Source organism: Vulpes vulpes, chromosome 1 (assembly GCF_048418805.1).
Source record: "Vulpes vulpes isolate BD-2025 chromosome 1, VulVul3, whole genome shotgun sequence".
In the NCBI taxonomy this organism is placed as follows: Eukaryota; Metazoa; Chordata; class Mammalia; order Carnivora; family Canidae; genus Vulpes; species Vulpes vulpes.
The window spans coordinates 187,810,062-187,828,536 of record NC_132780.1 but is presented as its reverse complement, the minus strand read 5'-3'; positions in this window follow the sequence as shown (position 1 = coordinate 187,828,536).

Here is an 18,475-nt window from a genome sequence, read left to right as displayed (position 1 = left end):
ATTTACTGCAATTGAACAGTTTATTGAAGATACATGGAATACTTTTTTTAAAGCTAAATAAGACAAGAAAGAAAGAATCAACCAAATTCCAAAACCTTGGACATTCTAAAGGACAAATGATCTAGTTTTCTAACAAATAATGACAAATTGAAAAATGACTTATAGCAGAAAAGGGACTGAAGAAACATACAATATATATGTGAAGCACAATTTATTCCTGATTTGAACACACCAACTGTAAAAATGCATCTTTGAGAATAGGAAAATTTGAATATACACTGGATATCAGATGGCATTAAGAAAGTACAATTAATTAGAATAGGTGTGATAATGGCATTATGAGTATGTTAGAAATGTCTTTGCAGTTAGAGATGAGTATGAAAGTATTTATAGGTAAAATGACATAATATATTGGATTTTCTTTAAAAGTAACTCAGCAAAATACAATGTTGGCAGTAATAGTGATAAATGAAAAATGACAATAATACTTGTTGACTCCAGGTGATAGGCATATTGAGGTTCACGATACAGTACTATCCTCTCTACTTTTGATGTATTTGAAAGTTTCCATAATAAAAGGGTTTTAAATTTTAAGAAGTGGGCGGGCTTAGATAAACTGGGAGATTTTCTTTAGTAATCGACGAACATGTAAAAAAAATAGATAAGCAAAATTAAGACTAAGATCAAGCAATGTCATTATGACATACCATTCCATACCTTTTCCTATGTGGGTATATAAGACAGTGATGCTTTCCAATGAAAGAAAAATGATTTATCTTGAGACACAGGAACTGAGAGTGGGGCTAAGCACTGAGCTGATTCTAGGGTTGGTTTGTGACAACTTGGAAAACACTGGACTCAGCTTCTATAGACTTGCCTTGGAAATGGGGTGATGAGTAGCAATAAAAGAACCATACATTTAGGAGTACAGACAATCTCACCGTTGAGTATTTCTGGTGAGAAAACAAAACACTGAACAAGGGATTCCTCCTTCATGCCGTGAGGTACTCTGTGCTGGGTAGGAATGTACACAGATAGCAGGAGCCTCAGCCCTAAACTTACCTTTTCATGCTGACCAAGTATGGGGACAACATCTTCTTCCTGTCTTGGAAACTTAGGGGTATAGTGACATATTATGGAACAACCAGTATTCAGTAGTAACATACAGTTCTGCCCTCAAGGGAGGGCTTCTCAATTCTGGCTCTTACAAGATGGCTAGGAAAACCAGGATGGGGCCTTCGGGTTGGGAAAACAGCCTTAAGTATTCATGAAAATATCACTGAAGAAAGAACCCAAGGAAAGAAAAACATTTCACTAGTCCTTGTAGGAAGGGACTCTACTGCTGTGCTTTGGGTACTATAGAAAAGCCATTATCAGGACCCTGGGTGGCTCAGTGGTTTAGCACCTGCCTTTGGCCCACGGTGTGATCCTGGAGTCCCGGGATGGAGTCCCACATCAGGCTCCATGCAGGGAGCCTGATGGAGCCTGCTTCTCCCTCTGCCTGTGTCTCTGCCTCTCTCTCTCTCTTTCATGAATAAATAAATAAATAAAATCTTAAAAAAAAAAAGCCATTATCTGCTTCTTAAAAAATTAAGCAATAATCTAAGTTAAATACATATTTACATACATATAATCATTAGCACACACTGTTTGCTTTATTCCACTTAAATTGTAAACATGTTGATAAACTATAATGTTATCTCGCTATATAAGTATTCCATTAAATCACTACTTTTCAGTTTGTTCAATATAACCTCAGCATCTAGATATTTAGACTATTTCCCAATTTTTACTATTATAAAAAATAACCCAATGAATATTTTGTAGTTAAATCATTATGCTTATCCTTATTTACCTAAGATGAATTTCAAGCTGTAAATTTCTGAGTCAATATGGTACTGTGAATGAGCGAAACAAAATAAACTGCCCCAAAACAGAGCTGAGTATATGCAAAGAATTACATATATGACAAAGGAGACATCATGGATTAGTGTAGAATGGAATTGTTTTACAATAAATGTTCCTAGGCCAATTGCTTAGCTATTCATCAGACTTATTTTTAACATTCCTCCTTGTTACAGAAACAGTTTAAGATGGCTTACTGAGATATATATCATAGAGCATGATAAGGTAAACTTCATAAGGGAGAAATGAGGTAAGGGAAAAACAAAGCTAGAAGAGAGGTTTGCTTGTTCTTTTATGTATGACTTAAAATCCCATATATATGCTGGACATAAGCCACAAACTTTTTCTAGCATCAAATGAGAAGACCGGAGTAGTAGTTACTTAATTCACATAGACAATGAGATAAAGACAAACTAGTTGCTAGGAAGATGCACAAATACTTGTGCGTTAACCCCTGAAAGAAATTCTCTCTAGGTTCTCTTGGAGAATAAGGTGTAAATGTAATGGACAACAGCCTTGCAGTATGCGCCACAGTGCATTTCCTCAGCCTGTTTGCTGCAACATCCTTCAACATAAGTTAATGGCATTGTGTCGAAATACAAGTCAATACAAACTCCACAAGGGAAGGTGAGCAATAAAATGCAGTCCACACAGGCAGCAACCTATTGCACTGATTTCATCCAGGGTCAAAGCCTCTGAAGAAGGATGAATAGCATATCTTTAAGTCAATCCTTCTTAAATATGGTTTCTCTCAACAAAAGCTTTGATAGATGTTGAGCAGCAGTGAGTTAATACTTCCTGAAATGTACTATGAGTGTAGTCATGTTAAAAGCAGTAAACAAACTAATGAAACCCTTTACAAGTAAATATAAATCTTGGTACAAATCTATCTCATCTCTCTGAAGTAAGCAGGGCAAGTAACTACACAGTTTAGATGAAATAACTAGTCAGTTAATGGGATCATACTGTTTACATCATGGTTGTAATTAAATATTCATCTAATGATACACTTAATTCATAATCTCCCTGCTTGACTGTAAACCCTGAGGGTAGGAATCATAGATCCTTCATCACGGAAATGAAATATTATAGGCATTACAACTCACCACCATCACCTCTGTGCATCTTGCATGGAATATTGGCCTATAATTCAGGCATGTAATTTATAAGCCAAAGAGTGGTACACGTTTTTGACAGAATATCCAGTAAATTAATAGTCTATAATTTGGGGGGATTAAAAGAGCTTCCATTTTATGAAAAGGAGTACATGAGAACTTGAGATGTTACATAAATTCTATCTGATGAGTTGATAAAGTTGAACATGCAAGTAAAAGCTAAAGGCCAAAATTCAGGGAGATTCTTGACAATGTTAACATCAAGAATTTCTCCCCAGTTGCTTCATTTAGTTTGAAATTCTAATCATATTTTATCTGCCTTTGGCAAAGTTTGAAGCAGGAGACTTTGGTTTCTATACTAGAGAAAGCAAATCTTCCAGGTGGTAATTTCTCAGAGGTATTTTACTCACTAAACAAATGAATCTCTAATTGATAGAAATGTAGCAATCTGTGGAGTTCATATTCCACAGCTTTTTTTCTTATGATGCACTTTGCCTATTGGCAGAGGGATGAAAGGTGGGATGGGGGAAGAAGAAGCATGTGAATCATCTTCTCTTCCCTCTCAGTCCTGTTTTCTTCACAAATGTTTTTCTAGCATGTAGGCCACTTTATCCTATGTCTTGCACTATGAGGCACTTGTATCCTACCTTGTACACATTCTGTGTTTCTAAATGAATTGTCGCATATTTTGAATTTTTAATAATGTATCCAATAATTTTTTTTCTAAATAAACTAGCTAAAAATAACTCTCTGAGATTCTAGCATCTTCTATCCATTAAGAGTCCAGAGAAAGTTATGATAGTATCATAATGAATTTTATGTTTAGACTTGGCTCTTTGGAAATTTTGTGATTTTGTTTTTGCTCTGACTGAACAAGTAACTATAAGTAACCTTATTAATGTAACAGTGAAGCATACATGCCCAGAAGTCTTAGTTTTTGCTAATGCTACTTTAGATAATATGCATAATAAAACTAAAAATTTTAAGTTAAATGCTTGAATAGTTCTAAAATCTGTCCTTGATCTTAGTACTACAGTAAAAAGGAAATTTCTATAATTATGGTTGAATTTAACAAACTTAACATTTTTTTGTAAAGATTTTATTTATTTATTCATGAGAGAGGGAGAGAGAGAGAGAGGCAGAGGAGACACAGGCAGAGGGAGAAGCAGGCTCCATGCAGTGAGCCTGATGCGGGACTCGATCCCAGGTTTCCAGGATCACCCCTGGGCTGAAGGCAGGCGCTCAACTGCTGAGCCACCCAGGGATCCCCAAACTTAACATTTAATCCAGGAAACCAAACTAAACTCAGCTAATATCTGCTTATACTTCCATGATCAAAACAATAACTTTTTTCTTAAAAATAGGCAAAATGAAATTCATTATTGAAACAGAAGTTAATTGTGAAAACACAATTACCTGTAATGAAAAACAAGCCAACAGTAGAGCCCTGTGTTAAATCAAACAAGGGGGCAGGGTGGCATATATGTGTGATTATTCAGAGGCCTAAGTCAGTTACTGTACTATCTTTCTTGACAATTCCAAAGTAGGAGGGGAAAGACGTAGTGCTAACAAAGTAGAGGAGACAAAGGGAAAATCAATGGTCTGACACTTTAGGAGCAGGGTCCCTGGGAGTTTGCCAGAGAAGATAATCGAGTCAACAGACACATGATTTAATGCACTGAGTCAAGAAACATCTGAATAATTACAATTATACCCAGATAATGTTGTAAGCATTATTATGACTTCAATTTCAAATAATTGAAATAATACTTTCAAAGACGATAGACTATACTAATCCTTGCCAAAATATTGTTTGACTGAGCAGAGTGACAAATGTATGCACCAAGGAATGCAGAACAAATAGGAAGAGTCCACAAGAGTGGGGCACCTGGGGCTAAACATCTGCTTTTGGCTCAGGTCGTGATCCTGGGGTCCTGGGATCAATCCTGCACCAGGCTTCCCTCAGGGAGCCTGCTTCTCCCTCTATGTCTCTGCCTCTCTCCTTGTGTCTATCATGAATAAATATATAAATTTTTTTTAAAGAGCACACATGAACAAATGAGCCTGGCTAATATCTGCCAGCTTCAACTGTCATGACTAAAACATGGCTTCAATTAAGGGATGCCAAAGTACTTGTGGTTTCTTTGCTCTTATTCTCTTTCTTGATAAAGAACTGTGTTTTTTTTTTTACCACTTGTATATTAGAACATGACATATTTCACAATTGAAAGAGTTCATTTTAAGTTTAAGACAGCAATGATTCTTTTTTCTCTAGCAGCATACATGGAACACATGCAGTCTCCTCCTGTACCCTGACACACACACACACTTCTGATGTTTTGTTTTTTTTTTCCTGCAAATTGGAGCAAGATTTGCAACAACAAGAGCCCTAAATGTAATGGTGACTAAAATTTTATTTGCTTGAGAAAATTAATAGTATTGTGCAAGATTTAAGATAAAAGCTTACTTTAGAACATACAGTATTTCAAGGTTCTAGGGCCATGTATGCCCTGACAGTGTCAGCTACTCTCCTTTGACCCAACTCTATTTGAAAAACTGCTGTGGTGTCTTCTCTCTTCATCTGAATTAAGTATCACATTTATCCTTCTGGCCTTGTCCTCACTGAGAGTCACTAAAGACCTGGTGTCCTCCTTCTGTCAGCTGCTTGTTACTCATTGCTCACTAAAATAACAAAACTCAGATAAAACTGCTTTACCCCCATTTATCTGAGGGGTAACTTCTCAGGAAAGTAACAGGTGTCATGTATAATTTTATAAATGTAACACAGTTTAAAAAAAAACACTAATACATTAAAACATCCAAAAGATATATTCTAACATCTTAAACAACAGAAGTTTAAAAAATATTTGTTGAGTCAAGGAACAGATGAATGATAATCAATCTGCCTTTACACTCATTATAGAGTTGAATTATATTCATCTAGTAATACAATGTCCTATTTACTTATTTAACATAACACTTTCCATAATTTTGATATTATTGTGCTCTTTTCTAACCTATGAAATACTGTATTCTTTAAAAAGAAAATGTATACAAAGTATATATTTTAATTTTAAGTGGAAATATGTAGCTTGGGGTCTTTTCTCCTCAGTAAAGGCTATTTTGATTCAGAAGATAACAGATCCAAGACCACTTTAACATATTTAGTCTGTGATAACTGATCTAAAATGTCCTAAATTAGGTCATAGCACAGAAAACTACACTAGCTGAAATAAGTCAATAGGCTGTTTCAAGTTCTGACTTCTTTGGATTTTTCTAGATAATTATAAAAATATAATTTTTTAAAGGAAGAAACACTTTTACACCCTCATGCAGACATGACATTTAGACCTTCATAGTTCATAATTTCCACAAAAGCCAAATGGCTATTCTAGTCACCCAGAGCTGTCATAGGTTATAGAGCAATTAAGACCTTTTCAAGAGTTCATAATGACAATTTTTTTCTTAAAATATTATGGCAAGCAACAAATGACATTCAGTTGCTTTTAAGTCATTTTAATAGTTTGATTGGATCACATGTATCATTAGGACAAAAAACTCAGAGGGCACATTTTTCATAATCTTTCTGTACAAATTATTGCTGCACATGCATTACTTAACAGACTGTTCTCAATTCCTAGGTACAAGGGCATTAATGCTAGTCTTGAGATTTTAGCTTAACTTCTATTACTTTGAATTGGCACATTAACACTAGATGCATCCTCACTATTTTATGGGAACTCTTTCTGTTGCCATAGGGTCTTCACGCCTACATGTTTTTATGCATGAGAAGATATATACAGCTATGACCTGCAGGAAGCATTTTTTGAAAGCAATCCGTAACCATAGCTAAGTCTTTTAAATGATATGGAAGACAAGTGTAATAAGCAAATCTGTGTACTGGCTAGAGTGACAGGTGCAGATAAAGTCAAGTTCTGGTTATCAAGAAAGGACAGAATGAAGCTCAATGCTTAAGAAAAGTGAACAGAAATGTGCTGCCTGAAGGCTCTGAAGCAAACCCTGAGGTCTGGATGACAGCTTCTATTTTCACTTACTGCTTGCAAAAGATTGATGACATGTGGTAGACAACAAAAAAAAGATAGCCCCAACTCTCTCTCACTCTCTCTCTCTGTCTCTGTCTCTCTCTCTCTCTCTCTACACACACACACACACACACACACACACGATGTATACACACACATATACACACATTGTATTTTAACAGTTTTCTTAGGAATGTTAAAGTTATCATTTTTACATCCTAAACCCAGGTATAGTTTCAAGGATAATCAAGATTCTAACCAAATGATTAACCCATGGGAATTGAAAGCATGGAATAATGAAAATTAAAAATGCATTAAAGAAAAGAGGTCTGAAATTTAAACTAGTCTTTTATAATATTCAATACATGATTGATCTTATGCATGCACTAACTTCATGAGATGCAAGTTATTATTCAGTGACATTTTATTTCTATTAAACTTAGGTGACCATACTTTTTTTGGATGTCATCCATGAATCACTGTATATGTTAAAGTCATTCCTCTTTGGTGGTATGAATATGCATGTCAATAATGAGTCAAAATTAAGCTATCTCCTATCATTTCTGAATACAGTAAAGATTGAGTGACAGTTGGTTATAGCCTGCTCATTTTCTATTTATCAACTTCCTTATGTATATCCTTTTTTTCAGTCATAGTGTCATCATCATCATCATCATCCTCATACTCTAAAATGATAGAATATTAAAAAAATTTAAATTAAAAGAAGCGTAAAATGATAGAATATTGGGGCACTTGGTTGGCTCAGTCAGTCAAGCATCTGACTCTTGGTTTTGACTCGGGTCATGATCTCAGAGTCCTGAAATCAAGCCCCACATCTAGCTTCCCCCCCACCCCCACCCCGGCTCCTGCCCTTGCCCCTGCTCCTACGCACCCTCATTCTCAAATATATAAATAAATAGTTAATAATAACAAAGGGTTGTGGAAGGGGAGGTGGGGGAATGGGGTAACTGGGTGATGGGCACAAAGGAGGGCACTTGATGGGATGAGCACTGGGTTTATACTGTATGCTGGCAAATTGAACTTCAGTAAAAAAATAAATAAATAAAAATAAATGATAGCTTTATGTGTATTAGTTGAGTTTCAACACAAAGTAAAATTTTAAAAAACTTTATAGATTACAGATTATATATTTTCATGAGATTTAAAAGATTTTTATTTTTTTATAAGATTTGACTTTGTTTTTTCACAAAGATACATTAATCTGAAAGTTCATACTTCTCATATTGGTTTAAACCTATATAACGTTTGAGATCATAAAAATGTAAATAACAATTTAATTAAATAGGATAAGAATTCTGACAAGCTTTTTATGTGAAGTACAAATATAGTTTACAGCCCATCATATGGAACTTCTCAGATCTTTAGATAACTAAAATCCTGCAACTAATATTGAAATGAGTTAATGGACAATCTTTGAATTTATAGATAATTTCCAGGTGAGACTGAATAGTGAACCACTGGTTGCAGGGCATAATTTTAATTTTATATAGTTTGTTGCTTATTTGCATGTGGTATGGAGTCAATATACCTTTGGGTTACGTTAATTAACTTGTTCATTTTTGCCACTTTAATAAAATGGAAAAGTGATGTATGAAAAATAAATAAATAAATAAATAAATATTATAGAATACTAATATTTGAAAGAATATTAGGAATAAAGTTGTCAAACTGCTTATTTTTAAGAAATTAAGGCCTAAAGAAGTTAAACAATAGAAGACAATCTGGCAAAGGAGTGAGGATTTAAATATCCCTTCACATACAATACTTCACTACTAATTTTGCACTAATGGTGCAAAATTAGCTTCTAATATACTGTATTTCATTGAATGTAAGGCACTATCAAGTATATGACATCATTATCTTATAGACATTTAAAAAGCCAACAATTGGCATTAAACTATGATAAACCATCAACTGTATGCCACATCTTCATTTCAAAGACATTATATGAAAAAAATGGAAATCTTAGAATTGCGGATATATGGTATTATACTATACATGAAGAAAATCTCCATCTTATACTGAATTCAATGGCAAAGCTATAAAGTAAAAATTCAAAATGTTTGTGATCTGATTCTCACCCAGGCTACCAGAACCAATACTTATCATTATTATATGTACTCTAGCTACTTCCTGAAATAATTTGAAGGAGCTTTAAGAAATAGATAAATATATTCTTAAAAATCACTAACATTAATTAAAAAAATAAGAACTAAAAATAAAGGGGACACCTGGGTGGCTCATTGGTTGAGTGTCTGCCTTTGGCTCAGGGCGTGATCCTGGGTCCTGGGATCGAGTTCTGCATCTGGCTCCCTGTGAGGAGTCTGCTTCTCCCTCTGCCTATGTCTCTGCCTCTCTCTGTATCTCTCATGAATAAATAAAAAAATAAATAAAATTTAAAAAGAACTAAAAATATAGGATAGAAAATGATTTTTTCATAAAACCCAGACCAATAAGAGCTACAGAAATCAAACCAAATCACAAATTATTTCTGAAATTTATCAAAATTAGACAAAATAAAAATATAGAAAATGATCTAAAGAACATGTTCATGATTTATTACAGTGCATATTCTCTAAAGGGGAAATTACAGAGGATACTTATTTTCTGGACAGTCTGAAGCCAAATTAATAGAGATTCCTGGGGTGCCTGGGTGGCTCAATCAGTTAAGTATCTGCCTTCGGTAGTGAACTCAGGGTCTTGGGATTGAGCCCCACATCAGGCTCCCTGCTCAGCAGGGAGTCTGCTTCTCTTCCTTTCCCTCTCCCACTGTGCCCTCTCATTTTTCTCTCCAGGGACTCCAGGATCATGTCCTGGGCTGAAGAAGGCAGATGCTAAACCGCTGAGCCACCCCGGTGTCCCATCAATGAATATTCTTGAACTCCCTTCGCTCCCAGGCAGGCCACATATTCTACTACATATTCTACTCAGATGCCATGGAGATATGTTTTCTAGCTTTGCTGAAGATATGGTTCCCACTCTTGAAGCGAAGTCTCTCACTTCCCCATTTCTCTTCTGTCCTTTTATGTCTCAATGCAGAGAAGAATCTATAATTTGAATGCTTTTAGTTTTTGAAATATGTTCCATTCACCTTTATTTAAATAAATCTTGATTGCTACATTAAAATTGCCTTCCTTAAATTATAAAAGTAATATAACTTATAACAGAATATTCCATTAAATGGTATAGAAAGTATGAAATCGTGTAGAAAGTCCTTCCCTTATGTCTGTCCCTGTCTTAAAATTTGGATACATTTTTTTCAGAATTGTATCCTTGTTTTAAGCTAGCACATTTCTGTGCACTCAAACATATAAAGAAATGTGGTTTTATTATTGCAAAATATATGAACCTATCCCCCTTGTTTTGTTTTGACTTATTTAACGCCACAATATGAGGTGTACATGTGCATGGTCATATAGGAGTTTGGTCCAAATATAAGGCAAATCTTCATTTGCCCCATGAGAAGATCCAATATTTGGTATAAAATACAAATGAATTTGGCCTGCTCTATGTTCAAACATTTAGAGATACAGATAAAATATCCAATGTATATTTATAATATTGAATTAGTTTTAGAATGACGCGTGTTGCTTTTTTAAAATATTATCTACTCCCCAATTTCATGAAAAAAATTGTTAAAACTCCTCACATCAATGTTGGAAATCATTAAAAAAAACTAGAACCATTTTTGGAGTCTTCTAACATAATTTTCTAAAGCCCTTCATTTTCTATTCCATCTACTTGTTTGTGATACCATTCACAGAATACGAGAACAATGATTTTTTATGAGGGCTATTTGCATTTTCCAATAGATCAGTGATTATCAAAGTATGAAGTCTCACCTGGAGATTTATTAAAAATGAAAAATGTCAAGTCTCATGTCTGACCTATGAATCTGAGACCTTAAGGTTGGAGCCAAGTAATCTATTTTAACAAGCCATCTAGGTGCTTTTGATGTACCCTGAAATTTAAAAGTAGGTATTTCATTTTCCACAACATAATCATTTACTACATTGTTTTTAAAATTGCTATTTAAAAATGTTTATAAACAGTTCTTAACACTTTTGTTTGTGAAGGAATATGCACTTGATAAATAATCAAATCTACACTAAATTTCTGTGAAATCTTTTTATTGATTACAGCAGGTGATATTGACAAGAAGCACAAATGACATTGATTTAAATTGCTTCAACCTAATATCTTCACCCAAACAGTATTTCCTTGGTTTAAAAAGAATAGTGGAGAGAATATCCTGTAATTGGAGAGATTTTAAAAGATCTCAAATATAAATTAACAATGTCTATCTGAGGGATAATTTTGGTGAGCATTTTCCTTATAATTAGGCATATGTATGTACTCCCATAGTTTCATATGATTTACCTACTGTGGAGTATTTATTCATATGGACTGAAACTATGTTCTGGCCACAGCACCTTATCAGCACTTTATCATAAAAATCTCAAGTCAATTGGAAGTTTATAGCAGAGTCCAATGTCCTAGATATTCATATCTAGAACCAAGATTTTCAAGTTTGTTAAACAAAAAATCTTCAGTTTTCACTACTCATAACACTTGCTACCTCTGCAGAACTGCCTGTTACCCCCACTCTCCTAAGGCTAGAAGATAAAGTCTCTAGATACAGGCTCTGGGCCTTAAGTTGACAAGGGATCCCAGTACAGCATGTTATCCACAGTGATAATCTTGTCAGCTACCCAGGGGAGACACTACAGGGGGCCTAAGGAGTTACTAACAGATGCTACACAAATATTGATGTAATCTAGAGGATGTTATGGTATCCCATCCAGATTCCCCATTAAGGACAAAGGCAACTATTTTCCCAGTTGCCAGGAGTGTTCACCAACAATAGTTCACAGCTGAGTCCTGCTACAGGCATTGCCTTCAATCAAAGAGAGTTGCTTCACCCAAGTTTATGCCCTCCTTGGGGACAACCTATACCCAGTGACTGGTCAAAATGGGGTACAAAAGCCCAGTACCCTTAGCTAGAGTCAGAACAACTCTAAAGATCCATGCCATTCCCCAGAGATTCCCCATGGGGTCAACTGAGTATTGCAACTACATGGCAGGTCAGCTTTCTCCCACCAATCTACCTTTCCTCTCTCCCTTACAGGCATTATTCCCCAAAGCAAAGATGTCAATACATCACTTGCATGTGAATCTCTGTCCCAGCATCTTATTCCTTGCATAAGACAGGAACTGTGGCCTTCTGCCCATACTATCTTAAAAAAATAAAGTGTAGGAAGGGAGGTTTAATTTATATAAATTAGATTATTTTATATTGAATAATCTTTGTTGTGTTAAATATAAATATTTTCAAAAGGCTACTTTGATCAGTTCCTATGTTTTTACATTAAGTCCAATAAACACAATGTTTCATACAATGGGCTCCAGACTTGTAATTGTTTTGTCACTGTCCATTACACATTTTTTAACTGATTGCTGAATTATATTATAATATACAGAAATATTACAATTTACTTCATTCACTGTTTATATGTATGTTTTTTAGACTAGCTTACATATGATGTAAATAGTATTCTGTATATTATTTAAAAATAGCCATACAAAAGAAACATAAGAAACATCTCCCTTTTCCTTCCTTCTTGACTTCCAGGTCCCAAAGACAACCACTTTATGTTGTTTGGTTTTCGTCTTTTGGGACTGCTATTATAATTCTAAATAATATAGCAACTTATTTTACTTTGTCAATTTATACATAATTCATAAAATGGTTTGCCGTTCAAATTTAAATATTATACTGATTTAAATTCAAATTTAAATTCAAATTCTTGATTTATCATCAGACATTGTATATTAACTGCCCCCATTTATGATAATAGTAAGTAGTGTAACTGAACCTAATGTGAAATAACTAGAATTCTCTTCCCCTTAAAAGAAAAACAGCTGTGCATCTAATTCTTCTTGATTATCTTTTAATTTTTTTTCTGGATTTCTACACTTTTCTTAGGGAAATTCAGCTACATGTATTTATTATATATTGTTTCCTCTTTCTTGTATTCATTAGTTATTTTGGTAATTTTACAGAAGTATTCTCTGAGAATGATATTTTACACATAGAATATATGGATAGTAAATGTTCCAAGTATTATTGTGTCCAGATTTTTAAATTTCACCTTTATATACTATTGATAACTTAGCTGGATATAAAATTCTGGGTTTAAAGTCTTCAAAACTTTTCTGACTGCAAGGGCAAGAAACTAGAAATGGATTTAAAAAAAAATACTGGAAAAAAAACCCTCCACATGGTAGCTAAACAACATGCTATTAAGCAACGAATAGGTCAAAGAAGAAATCAAAGAGGAAATTTTAAAAAAACAAAAAACATGGAAACAAATTAATACACAATGGTTCCAAATCTTTGGGACACAGCAAAGGCAGTTCTAAGAGAGAAGTTCATAACAATACAGGCATATCTCAAAAAACGAGAGAAATCACAAATAAACAGCCTAATCTTACATATAAATGAGCTAGAAAAAGAATGTCCACAATAGCCAAACTGTGGAAGGAGCCTCGGTGTCCATCTAAAGATGAATGGATAAAGAAGATGTGGTCTATGTATACAATGGAATATTACTCAGCCATTAGAAATGACAAATACCCACCATTTGCTTCAACGTGGATGGAACTGGAGGGTATTATGCTGAGTGAAGTAAGTCAATCAGAGAAGGACAAACATTATATGTTCTCATTCATTTGGGGAATATAAATAGTAGTGAAAGGGAATATAAGGGAAGTTGGAAGAGATGTGTGGGAAATATCAGAAAGGGAGACAGAACATAAAGACTCCTAACTCTGGGAAATGAACTAGGGGTGGTGGAAGGGGAGGAAGGTGGGGGGTGGGGGTGAATGGGTGACGGGCACTGAGGGGGGCACTTGATGGGATGAGCACTGGGTGTTATTCTGTATGTTGGCAAATTGAACACCAATAAAAATAAATTTATTATAAAAAATAACAAAAGAACTTGAAGCTAATAGAAGGAAGGAAATAATAAAGATTAGAGTGGAAATAAATAAAATAGAGACTACAAAAGCAATAAAAAAACCAATAATATCAAGAACTAGTTATTTGAAAAGATAAACAAAATTGACAAAACTTTAGCCCCACTCATCAAGAAAAAAAAGAATTTAAATAACCAAAATCAGAATAAAGGAGGCAAAATAACAACCGATGCCACAGAAATACATCAAATTATAGGAATATTATGAAAAATCTATGCCAACAAAGTGGGCAACCTAGAGGGACAACCTAGAAGAAATAAATTCTTAGAAACATAAATCTTCCAACAGTGAATCAGGAAGAAATAGAAAATTTGAACAGACCAATTATTAGTAATAAAGTTAAGTCTGTATCAAAAAATTCCCAACAAACAAAAGTCCAAGACCAGATGGTTTCAAAGGTAAATTCTACCAAATATTTAAAGAAGAATTAATATTTATTCTTCTCAAACTATCCCAAAAACTACAAGAGGAAGGAAAACATCCACATTCATTCTAGGGGGCCAGCATTATCCTGATACCAAAAACAAACAAAGACACCAGAAATAAAAGAAAAAAAACTACAGGCCAATATCTCTGATGAACCTTGATGCAAAAATCCTCAACAGAATATTAGCAAACCAAATTCAACAGTACATTAAAAAAATCATTCACACTCAAGTGGAATTAACTTCATAGATGTAAGGGTGGTACAATATTTGCCAGTAAAACATTGGGATATATCACATTAACAAGAGAAAGCATAAAAATCATAAAATAATCTCAATAGATATAGAGAAAGGTTTTGACAAAATACAACATCCATTTGTGATACTTTGTTCACTCTCAACAAAGTAAGTTTAGAGGGAGTGTAAAGTACATATATGAGAAACCCACGGTTAACATTATACTCAACAGTGAAAAACTGAAAGCTTTTCTCCTAAAATCAAGAAGAGAACAAGATGTAGATTCATCACTTTCATTTAACATAATACTGAAAGTCTTACTTGCAGCAATCAGAAAAGATAAAATGCATCCAAATTAGTAAGGAAGAAGTAAAACTGTCATTATTGCAGATAACATGATAATATATATAGAAACAACCCTAAAGACTCCACCAAAAAAACCTGTTAGAAATGATAAGTAAATTCAGTAAAGTTACAGGATACAAAATTAATATACAGTAATCTGTTGCTTTTTTATCCTAATAACAGAATAGCAGAAAGAGAAATTGAGAAAATAGTCTCATTCCCAAATGCACTAAAATGAATAAAATACCTACACTCTGGAGGAGGTAAAAGACTACACTCTGAACTAAAGTACGTTGATGAAAGAAATAGAAAACGACCCAGACAAATGTAAAAATACACCATGCTCATGGACTGTAAGAATTAATATCATTAAAATGTGCATACTATCCAAAGCAATATACATATGCATGCAATCTCTATCAAAATACCAATAGCATTTTTTGCATAACTAGAACAAATAATCCTAAAATTTATATGAAACCACAAAAGATCTCTAATAAATAAAGCAATCTTGAAAAAGAAGAACAAAAGCTAAAGGTATCACAATCTAGATTTCAAGATATACTACAAAGCTATAGTAATAAAAAAAATGTGGTAGTGATACAAAAACAGACACACAGATCAATGGAACAGGATAGAGAGCTCAGAAATAAACCCAGCCGTATCTGGTCAATTAATCTACAACAAAGGAGGCATATACAATGGGGAAAATGCCAACTTTTCGATAAATAATTTTGGGAAAACTGGACAACCATATGGAAAAGAATGAAACCAGACTGCCTTCTTAACCCATGCACACAAATACACTTAAATTCAAAATGGGTTAAAGATTTAAATGTTAGACTGGAAACCATAAAACTCCTAAAAGACAACATAGGCAGAATTTCTTGGACATTGGCATTAGCAACATATTTTTGGGTATATCTCCTCAGGCAAGGGAAACAAAAGCAAAAATAAACTATTAGGACTAAACCAAAATAAAAAAGGTTTTCACAGCTAAGGGAATTATCAACAAAACAAAAAACCAATCTACTGAATAGAAGAAGATACTTAAAGTAATATATTCAAAAGGGGTTTAATATCCGAAATATATAAAGAACTTATACAACTTGGCATCAAAAACACAGTCTAATTAAAAAGATGGGCAGAGGACCTCAAGAGACATTTTTCTAAGAAGACAGACAGATAGCCAACAGACACATGAAAATGCATTCATCACTAATCATCAGAGATATGCAAATCAAAACTGCAATGGCTAGTATCAAAGGGACAAGAAATAGTGAGTGTTGGCTAGAATATAGAGAAAAGGGACCCCTTGTGTGCTCTTGGTGGGAATACAAATTGCACAATCACTGTGGAAGACAGTATGCAGTTTTTGCAAAAAAATATAGAAATATCATATGATCCAGTAATTACACTAGCAGGTATTTAACCAAAGAAAACAAAAACACTAATTTGAAAAGATATATGCACAACTATGTTTATTGCAGCATTATTTACAATAACCAATTTTGTGTGTGCATGGAGTATTACTTAGCCATAAAAAAAGAATGAGATCTTGCCATTTTGACAACATGGAGGGTATTATAGTAAGTGAAGTAAGTCAGAGAAAGACAAATACCATATAATTTCACTTATATGTCTAAATAAAAACAAAACAGAAAATAGACGCTCACTTTCCATCTTCATTAACTTTATTCTGTAAGTTGGTCTTTTTTTCATGCATTGAATTTTCTCATATGAAATACAAGCCTGCAGACATCCTTTGCCTACTTATTCTGAGGTTGGGATAATTTCTTCCAGATATACTGTGCTCTAAGAAATCACTGATCAATAGTTTTCTAATTAAACCAAAGAGTCATTCTGAGATACAAACCAAAAACTAAGTATTACCAGATATTTGAGGGAATTTAATAGGTTGAAAGAAAATGCAAAATAAACAAGTAGGATGTTACAGGTTGGATTTCCTGAGAATCAGATTCTGAGACAAAGGTAACAGGTGTCATATTATTAAGGTGTGTCCCTAAGATTTATCCCTGTAGAAGAAAGGGGAATAAATGGCAAAATTAGAGTTGAGTTGTGATGTAAGGCTAATGAGATACTCAGCTAATCCTAAGGAGGGGCTCTAGTTGTTCCAGGTTGGGCCACATTAAATACTTATGAGATATGGGTAATCCTGGGAAGAGGCATGATCTTGTGGAATGGGGCTCTCTGCAACTGATGGGGATGACAACTGAAAAGCTGCCTGTTGACAACATTCTCACAATTAGGGTAACAGGCTCTTCCTTGATGGAAATCAGAGAAGCAAATCACATTATCAACAATGAAGACTCAAAAATCCTGTTAGAAACAAGGACATTTCAGTTAAGGAAGAAACATACACTGAAAAAATCTAATTATTAACCTCAGAGGAATCTGTGCCCATAAATTAAGAATCAGTTTCAATAAAAAGGAAATGGAGAACAATAAACCAAAGTTTTCTTGCTTCAGAATGGGTTACTCAAGATCGCTCAGAGGAGATGATATTGGAACAGTAACCTTGGAAGAATGAAGAAGTGAACCATGCAAAAATCTGAAGTAAAACTATATCCAGCCCAGGAAACAAGTGTAAAGTCTGTGAAGCAGAAACGAATTTGGTGTAATCAAGGAACAAGACCACCAGCATGGCAGAAAGGATATATTTGAGGGGAGTAGATAAAAGAGATAACTTTGAGAGGAAGGCAAGGACAAGATCCTATTTGACCTTGCAGAATCTACTAAGTGTGATCACCTGGGAATATTTTGAGTTTCAGAGTAAAGGGATATGGTATGGATTTGAAATGATCATTCTGACTGAGGTTGGAAGAATACGTGGTAAAACAGGAATACCAGTTAGGAGGCAATTGCAGTGCTGTAGTCTAAGGTCCAGTCTAAGGTCGCAGAGATACATATCGCCCATGGTCAGAACTAGATATATTTTGAAGCTTAAAATGGTGGACATAATATGAGATTGGACATGGGTTGTAAAAAAAGAAGCAGAATCAAGATGACCCCTACATTATTGTCCTGATGATCTGAAAGAAGGATGAAACCAACTAATGCAATAGGCTCTGAAGGCATTATATTTGTGAGATTAAATCAGAGAAAGACAAGTATTGTATGACATCGCTTATATATGGTATCTAAAGAAATCCAACTCATAAAAACAGAACAAAATGGTGGTTGCCAGGGGCTGGGAGGAAGTGGGGATGGGGAGATCTTATTGGAGGGTACAAACTTGCAAGTAGTTGATAAATAAGTTCTGGAGATCTAATGCATAGTGATTACAGCCAATAATACTGTATTATAAACTTCAAATTGCTAAAAG